Source organism: Ascidiella aspersa, chromosome 8, assembly GCF_963924565.1.
Source record: "Ascidiella aspersa chromosome 8, kaAscAspe10.2, whole genome shotgun sequence".
Lineage (NCBI taxonomy): Eukaryota > Metazoa > Chordata > Ascidiacea > Phlebobranchia > Ascidiidae > Ascidiella > Ascidiella aspersa.
In genome coordinates this window covers 21,588,159-21,602,433 of record NC_139454.1, presented here as the reverse complement: position 1 = coordinate 21,602,433, position 14,275 = coordinate 21,588,159, and positions in this window count along the sequence as shown.

Genomic DNA, 14,275 nt, shown 5'->3' with positions numbered 1-14,275 from the left:
CTGAGTCCGGCCCGGACTCTACAGCCTGTATTTCACTAATTTACGTAACTAAAATAACGTGGATATTCAGCAATCCACCAATAGGGGTGTCGTATAATTCATTCACTTACAATACATGGTTGGAAAATATTCCGCCATATAATATTTCCACCTTTACAATTTTATGTCAGTTTGAAAATTCATGTCGGACTCGGGACTCGGGTACAAGGTCTTACCTGAGTCCCGAGTCCGACTTTAACTCCGCCGGCCTGCTTGTGGTACGGTGCTTCGTAATACACTTACATTATTGTTTTGATATTTACAAAAATCGCTAGAAAATGTGCGTACATTTAATAATGGATCTTAAAAATCGAATTTATAAATATTAAAAAAGTAGCTTAACAATCAAACGTAACTAAATTTCTCAACGACAAAGCAGCATATATTTAAACATCATGTTTTGAATAAATAAATAAATAAATGTTTTTTTTTCATGTCATGACGTTGTTAAGGCATCGGACCGGACAGGCGCACCGTTTAAACATCAAATGGGTGATAATTATATCGGAATACAAAGTATCGAACATAAGTGGATATTTTTAAGGACTCCCGTACGACCTTTGCGGGAAAAAAAACTTGTTACCGACTGCCAACTTTCGAACTTTCTTCCTAACTGTAAAAGGCAGATTGGCTGCTAGTAATGTACGTTATACAAGATACATAGCCATGGCACGCTTGTTTGCTACATGATGCTGGTATATCCAACGTATTTACAGCTTTGAATAATGTGATAGACAGTCCGGTTTCTTAGCTTACCTAAAGGCTCGTATAGGTGTGGTTTAAGTGACCTATATACAAATACGCAATGCTATTGTCGGAAACGAGCATAAAAATGGGCTTATCACTTCGTAAAATATTATGAAGAAAGAACAAAATTATGATAAAGAACAAATCGGGCTTGTAAGCAATACCTCCGAACTCTGGAGTTGTACTCCTGGATCTTCGGATTCGAGGAGCAATTCAAGTCCTCATCCGAGGACGACGACCTCACCGTTTTGGAAGACCTTCGACGACGCAAAGCCTGCCATCTAGTGTTCTCCTGTTTCAAATCTTCGAAGCTTGACGTGGATAAGTCTTTCGTCACGACTGGGTCATCCGTGCGAGCGCGAAAGTCGCTCATCGGTTGCAAAAAGTAATCTAGAGTTGTAACAAAATGGTAGCCTATCAAATGTGCTTTGAAAATTTTAAAAAGGTTTTAAAAGGACAAGGCGTCAATTTTTAAGGACTAGTTTTTTTTTACTTTTTAGTTTCAGTCAAATATCACCGCACGTTTTAGTTACCGCAAGCAAACAGGATTATTTAGCTGGCTTTCTTCTGTTTGATTTTGAAACAGAATATAATTAGTGCGAAAACAGGTATACTTCGTGCTTCTTATGATATAATTACGTAAAGAGGATATAATTGCGTAATTACGTTACGTAAAACTAACATTTCTTTACAGCTTATTTTCGCATTCACTAAAACAAGATAAACCAACATGGAAATAGAGAACCATTGTAGATGCAAAGGATGTCCATTGTCCAACAAGTCATTTCATTCCGATACCGATACTCGTTTGAAAAAAGAAATATCCGAACTGATATTAAATGTCGTCATTACTATGCTCAAAAAAGCAAAATATATAAGTTAATATTGAAACGTACATATAAAGCTTTTTATTTCCATGCTATAAAGCTGTTTTCTTTATTTTTTTATTTCCAAATTTGCTTGAGCGTTGAAAGGTGTAGCAATTTCTACTTTGTAAGGTAGAAAATTTTGGGTTGGATAGCAAGTCGCGCCTGACTTTTCTATATCGGTTTACTATCGGAATGGTCCTGAGCAGCATAGTATAGGACAACTACAGACACTGTTCAGATATTATCGGACATCCGTGATTGATAAGTATCCAGCCATAAGATCAAAATATGAACAACATCAACGTCGGAATAAAACACATTTCGGAAAAAGACAAAAATATGACTATAATGGCTAAAGGTTGTAATACCGTCTAAATCGGAATAAGTCCTAAACCAGTTGGAATAAGAGCTAAATGAATGGTCAGAATCCAGCCTAAACAACACTTTACCTAACCCAAATCCCACTCCTAAGTATCACGCCAACTCCTAATAATTTCAACCCTAACCCGTTTTTTCTAACCTTACTCATTACCCAAAATAACCACAAACAGGACCAAAATCTGGTGCCAAAACTGCGGCGCCCAAACGGTTCCGGCCCCATACACTCTACCTACGGATCCAGGCGTTATTTTGGCCATTTAGGTCTTATTCCGATGAATTTTGGGCGTTTTCAGGCAAATTTAGGTCTTATTTAGATGATTAAGTTTTTATTCTGACGTGGTTATTACTGCGTTTTTGGCTTTATTTTGTCGTTGGTCTTAATACTACGATTTTATAGATTTTTCTGCTTTAGGTATTGTTGCTTTTTAGGTCTTATCGTGTGTTCCTATTAACAGCACACCTGCGGATTTCTTTCGAATTTCTTTTGCCTTCTGTCGGCTTTCTGTGAGGCCAGGAATGCCAGAGGACCGACGATTGTCCTCGGAGCTGGAGTTGCCGCTGAAGGGGTAGTTTATTTTCTCCACGCACCGAGGACCAGGTGACTGGACGTTGCCGCTGAAGGGGTAGTTTATTTTCTCCACGCACCGAGGACCAGGTGACTGGACGTTGCCGCTGAAGGGGTAGTTTATTTTCTCTACGCAACGAGGACCAGGTGACTGGACGTCGTTGACCGACAAGGGTCGTATGATTTCAGTCTTTGGGTCACTGAAACATTAACGCAAACGAATTTACTGATGGTAATATCAGCTGTGTTTGTGGTAAGATAGCCTTATCCTGGGCAATGAAACAAACCGCGTTGCCCTAAGCATGAAGCCTAAATGAAGTTTGAAAATGGTATCACCAAGCTCAGATTACCTATAATTAGGACGATTATTTTTTGACTTGTCAAAAATAAAAAATTTGTCAAAATTTACACCTTAAGTCAAAAATTTCCAAGTTAAAATCGAATGAAAATGCACTTCAATCGTTTACACAATTAACTAAAAACTATAGTCACCTTTTTGAAATTGGTCATTCAATTTTTTTTAACTTATCGTTCAATTTAATCTAGAAATTTAGTTTTGATTTATATTCAAAGTCATTTTAACCGTATTATATCTTTATTAGAGCAATATACTGTATAAAAAACGTGCGAATAACGACGCCTAGGTTATTTACATCAATGTGTTTCGAACAGGTCGAAATTTTGTCAAAATAAATTATTTTTAGGTCAAAATTTGTCAAAATTTTAATTTTTCAAGGCAAAAATTCTTAATTTTAAGGTCAAAAAAGAATCGCCCTACTTATAATATAGTGAATATAGAGTGTTATTACGCTAAATGATGAAAACCCAGAACAAAATTTGCATGGGGATACTCACAGGAACTCTCGAACACGAAACTCATTAGGTAATTATGTGGTTGATATAGGTTTGTTTCAGAGCCTAAACCTGAAAAAGTCCTTAAAATATTGTTCGGTTGCCTTTTCTTTACAGCTTTGCGTAAGCGATCTTTTATATATGAGTTTAACTTAGTGACGTAAAGTAATACTAACTTTCTTACCATTAATTGTATTTTTTAAACCTTTTTAAAAGTAATGTCCTTACTTTTTCTCAACTTCTTTCTTCATCATTTTGGCTTTGCTTTTTATGCGTGACCTGCCAATCTTTAAACGCGAGTTATCATTGGCGACATCTTGCGGAAAATCAAAATCAGAATTGCTCGAGGTATAATAGCGACTCGTGGTTGGGACGAACGGTCGTCGACCAATGAGAACACTTGGCGAACTAGCATCTCTGCCTATTACTACACTTGATTGTGGACCCAATGCACCCTTTGCCACCGAAGACTTTCGCGGATACCTTTCAGTAGCTGACGGCAAATTTCGGGAGGAAAAATCGACCTTTGCAGAATTCGCAGACGACGTGCTGTCATCGGTTTGAGTCGATTTGTTTGCACTGTTTTGACCTACATAGTCGTCTTGAAGCTGTGGTATAATTGGGTTAAATCTGAAAGACATTCCGTCCGAAGTATCCGAGTCGGAGTCACCGTTATGCAATCCGGATGGCAGCAAAATGCCGGTCGGCACCAACGTTTTTCGGTGGTCACTGTCATTAAATTTCAGGTGTGGTTTGCCAGCACTTCGCAACGACTTCCGTGGAAGTGGTGTCGGTTTGCTGGTTTCGGCAGTTGTCACGCTAACCTGGCTGGCACTGTTGCAGTTGTCTGTTTTACTAAAAGCCGATGCTCGCTTCACCGATTTCCCAATGACCACGCTGGGCGTTTCAGATAACAAATCCGAACAGGAGAATTTTTGTTGCAGCCGCTTGACCGTCCCGGGTTCTATGCTGGTGGTAAGACGGCGTTCCGAGCGGGATTTCGATTTCGAACGGCGTGTCCCGGTTGCTTCCAGCGAAAGCATAGATCCACGACTGGTGCATTGCAAAATTGCTGGTCTGCCATTTTTGCCAATATTTAACTCAGAGAAGCAGGCGTCCAGGGCAGTTTTAGATTGGTCTTCGATTGCAGCGTTACCTGCTATCATGTCACTTTTTACCGGCACTATAAACACGCCTTCCTCTAGCTGTCCGTCATGCCGTCTCCCATCGTTCAGTGTGCCGACAAATACGCCTTTTAGCATTACTTTATTGTTGTAATCCATGTTATGCAGGTAGCCTTTGCGGTAACTGTATTTTCCCGGAATCGACGGCCTAACTTTGGTCAGCAAGCCTAGCAGCTTATCTTTAGCTATCTGGCCCAACAAAAGATCGTTGATAAAATTTAACTTTTCGCTCTGAATATAGCCAAATTGCGTAATGTCAACTCTAAACAGCGGCTGAATGCCTCCAGGTTGATATTTCATTTTTCTGGATACAAAAATCAATAAGCTACATTGATTTGTAATTTCAACAAGACATGTTTAAACTTTACGGCGTTTGTTACGTCATAAATACCAGTTGATAACCAATGCCACTTTTGCAACATCAAATAAAATAGGCTAATATAACTTTCTAATAGTTGGCATAAGTTTAGATGTAGGATTATTAAATTTATAGAGCATAGATTATTTTTTTAGATTAAAACAAATTATTGTAGAATTCAAATTGATGACAGATTCATTATCGGGGATATATATTTTAATTTTCTGAGTTTAAATTTTCAATAACTGGTCATGTTTAGTAAAATGTTTTAGGAAACAGAAAATCTTAGGCTTTGACATCAAGCAAGGCTTTTATGGAACTGTTTAACATTAGCCTATGATTTTTGTACCTATGGATTATTAAAATTATTTAAAACAACTTTCAAGAATCTAAATTATTTTCTTAATTGATGTACGAAAAATGTAGAGCTTTCTAGATATAGCTTCTTGTAATTCTAGATGTTTACTGTTTAGAAATGGCAACTACGAACTTTTTACCTTGTTAGTTTGGACAAAAATTAAAAACCTTGTGGTGCACCTAGAAACCTTGTGGTGCACCTACAGTAGGCAGTATACCTACCTCTGAAAAAGTTGTTGTGTACCCGTTGAGCGAAGTAAATACAATCTTGAGGAAATCTAGGTTAAACCGGAAATCTAGGTTCAATAATATTTCTCTTAAATTGCTTACAAGCGTTTGTGGCACACATTAACTAGATAGTCGCAAATACTGTAGCTTATGTTCAATAAGCAAAAGCCGAAAGGGAAAGAAAATTATCTAAAGCCTTAATGTGTACCGGTAACAATTTATAGTTAGAAAAACACATGGCACAAACTAAATTAAACAAAATGTAATGTCATTTAATAAACCTAAAAAGGCTACCCAGTAAACAGAAAGAAAGCATACCAAAAATACATATGCTAAAAATAACCTAATATTATTAAGAACTTGCACTAACTTTGAGTTTCTGTGCTTTAATAAAATAGGTAATTTAACGTGAGACTACAGTTTTTTTTTTAAGTTAGAAACACTATTGTGTTAAGCAGCCTTGTGTTTACGAATAACATACAGTAAGCATAGTCTCCGAATTGAAGCGATAATAATGTAGGCTATTTAATATAGTATCATTAAAGTAAAATACTGTTCATAATATTTCTACATATATGCTTTGAGCAAAGCAAAGCAGAGCTTTCTATTCACATCAGTAAACGATGGAACAATTTAAGTTCAGCACTGACGAAAATCACCTATTTTAGGTGGCTATACAACTTTCAAGGCAGTTTGCAAGGGCTGCCAAGTGGGTTAAAACGAGTCCGGCCCGCGAGTCCTGAGTCAAACTGCTGTATTTCACCCATTTAGGTTTTTAAATTAGGGTGGATATTCAGCAATCCACTCATAGTAGTGTCATATAACTCACCCACTCACAATATATGGCTGAAAAATATTGCACAATATGCTATGCCACATTTACAAATAACAGTTCACGGCTTTATCAGTTGTGAAATTAGGTGCTTCGCATACACACGTTAGACTCGGGACTCTGGTAGTCCACGTGGTCTTACTTAATTAAGTCCCAAGTCTAACTCCGGAAACACCTACCGACTCAAATACGGTATATGCGAGCCGGCAGAGTTAAGCATACAGACCTTATTTCGCGTGAGGTTCAGCTCGAAGTTCATTTTTGCTTTGGAGTTTAGATATTATTACACAAAAAGTACAAAAATTATCGTATCGTACACTTCGTCCGAAAACAGCCGGCTTGGAACAGACTTGGAAAACTATAGCAATAATTCTAGTTTTTCAAATTCAAAAAACGAATTTAGAACTTTTTTCTGCAAAGGCTGACCCATAGTTTTAGGATTTTTTGTTTTTTCATTTAGTTTCGATCTATTTTCCGGTCTTATCGAGAATACTACTTTCATACAAAATCCATTTTTAAAATTTTACTTAATTCGGTTTTAGGCATGCATGTGAATTATACAGCCTAAAAGAGCCAATCTTGGCGTGCAAACCTTTGCGCGTTACAGCCACAGTCTTAGTATAAAAATCAGCTTTTTATCATTGTGAATTGATTAAAGATAAATAGAGATCAGATTGACTTGATTTTATTGTTTTCGCGATTTCCGAAATTCTAATTTAATAAACTAATTTACAAAAACTGAAAAACTTTAGTTTTAAATTTCTAATTCCAATTGAATTCGGAACAACTTATTTTTCAGTTTATTTTTTTTTAACTGGTCAAACCATAAATAAAAAGGAGTAAATTTAATGAAGATAAACAAGTGACCTTCAAAAAATTTCCATATGATATATATATATGGTAACTTTTTATGTTTTTTTTACTTCATACATTGGTCTTTGTATATAGGCCTAAAAGTGACGCTTTTTCCGTTTTAAGTTGTTTTTATTAAAAGGTTCGGCAAATCAGTAAATGTTTGCTAGTCATCCACGTTAATTTACTGGTTGTAGCATTTAACCTGTAAAAATACTCGATTTTGCCTGATTTGACGTCACTATCACGTGACCGTTGTCCACTGACGTGTGACCAAGTGCTGAGTCGATTGCTTTCCGCGTTTCGCAATGCATTCTAGTTTGACAAGTCTTATCAGACTATAGCGGCCTGGATCACCGCTTCGTTATATCGTGAGTGTATATTGAGATTTGTCAATATACTGGACGAGCAATTATCTACCGAGTGAAGTGATTTTGTCTAGAGTTTAGGCCAAATGGTTTAAATTAAAGTTTTTACGTTTTGAGTTTTGAGATATCATTTTATATTCGCATTTCGAAACTATTTGACAACAACCCATCATATGTCACATGTTATGGAACTCTTGTACAAATTCCGACAAACCGTTTAAATAGTTTAAATTAAGCGAAATAGCCAGGGACGCCGGAGCGATTTCAGGGCAAGGGGGGCGAATTTTGTGGTAAGGGCAACATAGACCGCAGGCGAGCGTAGCGAGCCGAAATATTGGGGGGTCCGGGGAAAAATTTTTGCGGCCGCGCCCTCTAGATTGGCTTAAAATGGTGCCAAAAATGTTTTAACAAATGTCAACCATGTCATTTTACGAATTTTTTTGCATTTTTCCGTAGCTCAAGCCCTACTCCTTCTTTTGTTTTATTGTTCTCTTTTTTCTAAACAATAGAAAATTTAAGAAACTTTTAGTACTCAGCTTTAGCCAAGTTTCTTATAAAAAAATGCGTGTACAACACTGCTTTATGATTTCCGTCGCATAATATTTAACGTTGTGAAAGCAATATATCATTTTTCATGAAAAGGGCACTTTTGTCCCCCTTGTCCCCCTTAGCAAAGGGCAGGAGGGGCGCTTGCCACCCCCCCCCGCGCCCCCCCTCTCCGGCGTCCCTGGAAATAGCTTATATATACATTTTAGAGTCAGACAATGCGTAAATTGTATACAATATAATACGACGAGCAGTCATAAATCAATCTTGTCGTTTTTCGTCTGGAATAAGTTCTCGTATCGAAGAGAAGCTGTAGAAGCATTTATTCCTGCGGCGTTGGATAGATTTTTGCCAACTCACGTCTGTTTTATAAAAGCTGTCAAGCAAACCAGTCGAGCCATAACACTCGTTAAACCTGCAAAAAATGACATTGATTTAAATTAAATATTTGAGTGAAACTTCGATGAGGAAATACTCAATGTGCCAACGGCAGGAATGGTAACAGCTCATCAAATATTTAAACTCGAATAACACATGTTATTTAAAGTCTATTTAACTCAACTATAGGTATAGTCTATATCAAGCAATGGTATTATTATGCTAGTATTATTAAGTTTGAATAATGATTATTTCAACCTGCTGTCTTGCGGAATCCTGTTCACATAGCTTCGTATGCTAAAAGTGAATATATGTAGATGTTTGAAGCCAACCAGTGTGAGTTTAATCCAGTAAATCACACAATAGACTGTATTTGCCAAAAAAATAAAAAAATTAAACTACAAGACGGAAGTTTTTAATCCTTTGAGAAGTATTTTGCAATTTAACCTGTTATTTTCGAATATCGTGAGAATGACAATCTGTAGTCAAAATTCAGCAGACCTAAGTGTATACATTTTGTATTTTTTTCTCGTTTAGGGCCGACCAACTTATAGTGATTCGATTGTGTGTCATGCATTCTGTGTGATTTTCAGTAAGTGTATACCTTTTTACAACACAACTGTTAATTTTGCTAAGTTTCTCAGGCAAAGAGTATAGGGGAGATAGTAAAATGATTAAGATCATTTTGGTCAGAACTTAGCTAAAAAATCCTACCATGGAAGTAGTACAGTTGGCGACCAAAGTTTGTTAAACGGTGACCCAAATTTGAGATTTAATTAATATTATTATTGAACACTTCATTTTACAAATTTTTTTAAATGGCCGTATTTGTCTGCTTGGTGCATTTAATTCCTTTCATTTCTACTTTGATCTGATAAAGTACGGTTGTGCGAAAGCTTGTCGGGAGTTCAATACAATTTATCTTTAGCCTATATTATAGTGCTATACCTGATTACCCTATTTTGCATTTTACAAGAACGTTTAATATATGATGCGATGCAATTGCACGGAAATAAAAGAGTTAACCGGGAGACTTTAATTGGCGTTCTTCCCACGGACATTTGCCGTACTAACTCACTTGAAATGGTGGTAATCGTGGAATTGGGGTGAGGATAGCCCGGGAAAGTGGTAGCCGGAGTGGTGGAAATGACTGAGTACTTGGTTATGGAAAATCCAATACCAAGCGACGCTTAAATGAGATCCGCAAACGATTGGCCCCACGAAAAACGCCATGGTCTTGGCAACCTGCGTTAACATAAGGTGTTACTTAAGCAGTAACTCAAAGACCGGGGCACACCAAACAAAACAGATTGTCTTTGGATGAGTTACGCAGACGAATTCGGAAATAATTGAGGCAGACATATATGCTTCACTGAATGAGTGATATTTGAAACCGCCTTGACCCTTGCAAAACAAATGTTGACCTCAACTCCTGATTAGTTGCAGCAGAATGGTCTAGCAATGCTAGTTTTTAGGTCAGACACTTTATAGAGGTATTAAAAAAGATATACACAAATATAGGGCGCCGACAAAGGCATTGTCAGTATGTTATTTACTCGCTATTTACAGTGTCCGTATATTATACTTGCTATTCACACTGTCCGTATATTATACTTGCTATTCACAGTGTCGATAATGTTCGAATATGATGTTTATTCAAAGTTTAAACCCATTGCTAGAGGGTTGTCAATTCAACTTCAATTCAACTCATAGCTAAGATAAAACAGGTAAAGACTCACAAAATTGTCAACTGGGTGTTGGTACGACGAGCTCACACTGATCGGGGTGACCCAATCGTGATGAAATTTGTGGAACCTCTTGTACAGCGGTGGCCAATGCAGCAACCTGCAAAAATACACCAATTCACGTTTTACCAGCCCGGCTTGAGCATACCAGAAATGAACATCAAAAAGTAGATGAATTTTCAAACAACAAATCGTATTATGAAATTGGTTTTGCATAACCGTGCTTTATTAGGTTAATCTTAATGGAACAAAAAAAGTTTTTTTTTCTCATAGCCGACAGTAGGGATGGCTTACAATAGGGGGGATAAATACCATACCGGAGGCAATATCTGATGTCAATTGATAGTAACGATTTTTGTCCGATACTATGGTAGTATCAGGGCAGATTCGACTCCAAATTGATAAAGTATTTTACCCATGATCTGATGCAGCAATTGTTACCTTAAAAAGCAAGTTAATCAATATGTATTAGGTTAACAAATGTGTGCATATAGTATAAAGTTGTCAGCGCTTTCGCGACCATTCCCTTTTTTACCGGTATTTTTTTCTTATTTTAAGTATACCGGTAATTTTTTATTATATAGGCTTAATAAATACATAATCTTTAAAGCAGGAATTCCCAAACTTTTTACGATCTCGTACCACTTGGACGCTCTGTACTGCCACGCGAAGAACTCCTTACAGAACAACTTATTTGATCGAATCATATTTTATTTATTTTTAGCTTACAACTAGCATTATTCAACGCTATTTGTAAATGAAGCTATAAAACAGTAGATTATATCTATCAAGAGCAATCATTTAGAATAATTAACGCCCATTGTCCCACAGCGTTGTCTGCTTTTCAAAGCAAATGTGCTCCTTGTTGACAATTGACATGACCTGTATTTTGAAGATCTTAATGATATGAAAAAACAAGGATAGTGACGTAACAATGAATAGGCTTCGTGTTTTTTCGTAAACAAAACCAGATAAACGAAATATAAAGTGGTAACTCCTGGTATTTGTGAAAAACAGAAACCTTTGCGTACCATTAGTGGTAGTGGTACGCGTACCACAGGTTGGGAACCCCTGCTTCAAAGTAAAGTATGCTCAATGAGATAAGCCTACCGAAAAGTGAAAAAAAATATGTGCACAATATTTTTTTAACACGTTTTCCCACGGCAGAGTTGCACCGGTAAAGTAGCGTTGCCCTAATCAAGCAGAATACATAGGAGAAGTAGTTCAAGCAAATCGATGTGCCGAAGAACCAGATTGGAAAACTAGATTTATTTTAGTTTCCAAAGTTAGATTAGAATTAAAATTAGAGCATTTAAGTTTTTTTTCCAAATTAGAATTAGATAACTTTGAGTTTCTCAAATTAGATTAGAATTAGAATTACCGAATTCTTAAAAAAAAACGAATTTTAACTTGGATTTTAATTAGAATTATTCGATTTATTCACAATTAATTTCATTTAAATCGTGAAATGTTCTCATAACAATGTGAATAATAAATATGTATGTGCTAATTTTGATGCCTTTTGGCCTATAGCATGTGCTTTTCAGACTGTGAAAATTACGTTCCAACCAAAGAATTAGAGCGAATAAGCAATTCACAAATTAGATTAGAATTAGCCGCATTTTCCTCTAATTCATTGAATTAGAAAAACTAGTTGTCCAACCCTGCTAAGGACCCATGGCATTTAATATACTTCACCTGTGCCCGTAGTAAAACACAAACTCGTTGCAATAGTCGAGAAGATACCAGTTGAGGATTGCTTTCCACAGCGGTGGCAGCGGATTGAGTCCAGACATTCCGCAGGCCTTCATCAAGGGATAGCAGAGCACGACCACTACACACGTGGTTGCTTCATTGAAGGTGGCCAACAGCAAGCAGCGAATGTAACGGCCCTTGTCGAGCTAATATGAACACGTATGAAATATTTTCGCTCACTTGTCAAAGTTCAATTTTAGGGCTTGGGCTAAACTTGGAATTAACAACTTAGCACAGGGGTTCTCAAACCTTCTTACCTTGGGTAAATGATTATAATGTTAATCTATGGCAACACTATATATCAGGGGTGGGCAAACTGGGGCTCGCGAGCCCCATGCGGCTCACCGGCATGTTTTTTACGTTTCTTTATTTTCTTTTTTGTATTTAGCCAACACTTCGTTTATGACGTACCACTAGATATAGAATACGAAGAGTAACAGCTTAACAACATAATCGTCCAAATTTTAGAGAATGGCAAATCAAACAAAATATTGATATCGATAAATATTGTGCGTGTTATTTTGTTATTACCGTTATTATTATTGTGTTATTATTACCGTTTTTATACAATTCTGTTATTATTGCTGAACTTGCATTATTTCCGTTTTTGTATTGAAATAATTTTGAGGCTCTTTGGTACTTGTATTTTCTGCAAATGGCTCTTCCATTAAATACATTTGCCCGCCCCTGCTATATATACTCTGATTGTTTTGAAATTATACAAAATGCCAAACAAAAATTACAACCGCTAAAGAACAGCGAGCAATGAAGTAAACATCCACCGGTTCTGCAATATATCTAGAGCTAAAATACAAGGAATGTAGACTGTTACCGGGACGTTCCTGTTTTCCGTTATCTTATACTTCATCAGGAATGCTGGCTTGCCTGTTAAATCCAGAACGGCGAAAAACGCGTTTACTATGATGTAGGGGACGAACAGCACCAATGTGGTACCTAAGCAACAACACAAATGCCAGCATTTTTAACTGCAGAAAATAAAAAAAATGTGAATGATTAGCAGCAGTTTGCAGGCCAACAACTGAACGTATCGCCAATAATCAAAAATATCTCCAGATACAAGACGAACCAAAGCGTCTGGCGTACAGTTTACCACTTTTAGGATTCCTTTTGGAATGGTTTATACAAGTAAAACCAACATTTTAAAGTCCTAAAAATAAAAGTAAACTTATTCCGCCAACTGACTACGCAGTATTTAACACTAACCCAGGCCGAACATGAGTCTTTCATCACCCCCGAAAGCGTCCACCACGGTTTGCCAGTGTCCCTCCAGAAAGTTTCTCACGGCAGTAATAGCTTCCATTTTCAAACTTCGTTTAGAAAAGTCCTGCTTGCAGCCTGTTGAGGGCAGTCAGCTTCGTGCCGCGGAAAGGCAGAAGCTGAAAACATTTGTAAGTAAATGACTGACTAGCTCATCAGGGGTGTCCAACTCAAACATGCCGGCGTGCCAATTTTTATCCTATAACTTCTTCCCGTGCCAAAGTTTCGCAACCGAACCAATTCTTTTTATTCATAAAAGCGCTTTTTTACCAAAAATAAGAACGTTTATTTAAACTCGAATCACTAGCCGTACACTTCTTCGGCTTCAAGCTATAGCATGTTTAAGTGTCACTAGCAACATTATAATCAATATGGAATATTTTTGGTAGCGGAATAGCACCAATTAAACCGTGGTATAGTTTATTAACATAAAACAAATTACGACTCATATATACTACTAATGGATTTAATGCTATTCAAATAAAATGGTGCTGCTATATTCTGCAGCCAGCAGTTTATTCATTAACCAACGACTGGCTTCGTTTACAAGCACGGAAATGCTTATCATGTAAAACTTAACGACGTAGGTAAGATGACGACTGACTGAATAGTCATACCAGCGAGAATAACGCAATTACTACATTATTACAACATTTCAATTTTCGATTATTGCGCAATTTAGCCGGAAAACAGTAAATGTCCAAGAACGGTCTCTTATACTTTAAGAATTAAACTAATTGCTGATTGTTATGCCCTTTTCAAACGTCACTATGCAAACTGTTCAGCGACCTAGAAACAGGAACAGCTGTTCTGCAAGATTACTTTACGCGCGACAATTAATTATTAACTGGTGTTTTCATATGTGAACGATCCCAGTCGCAAATTTAACGCTTAATTTCAATCATTGAACACCTTTTAAATAAAACCCTAAAAAACATGAA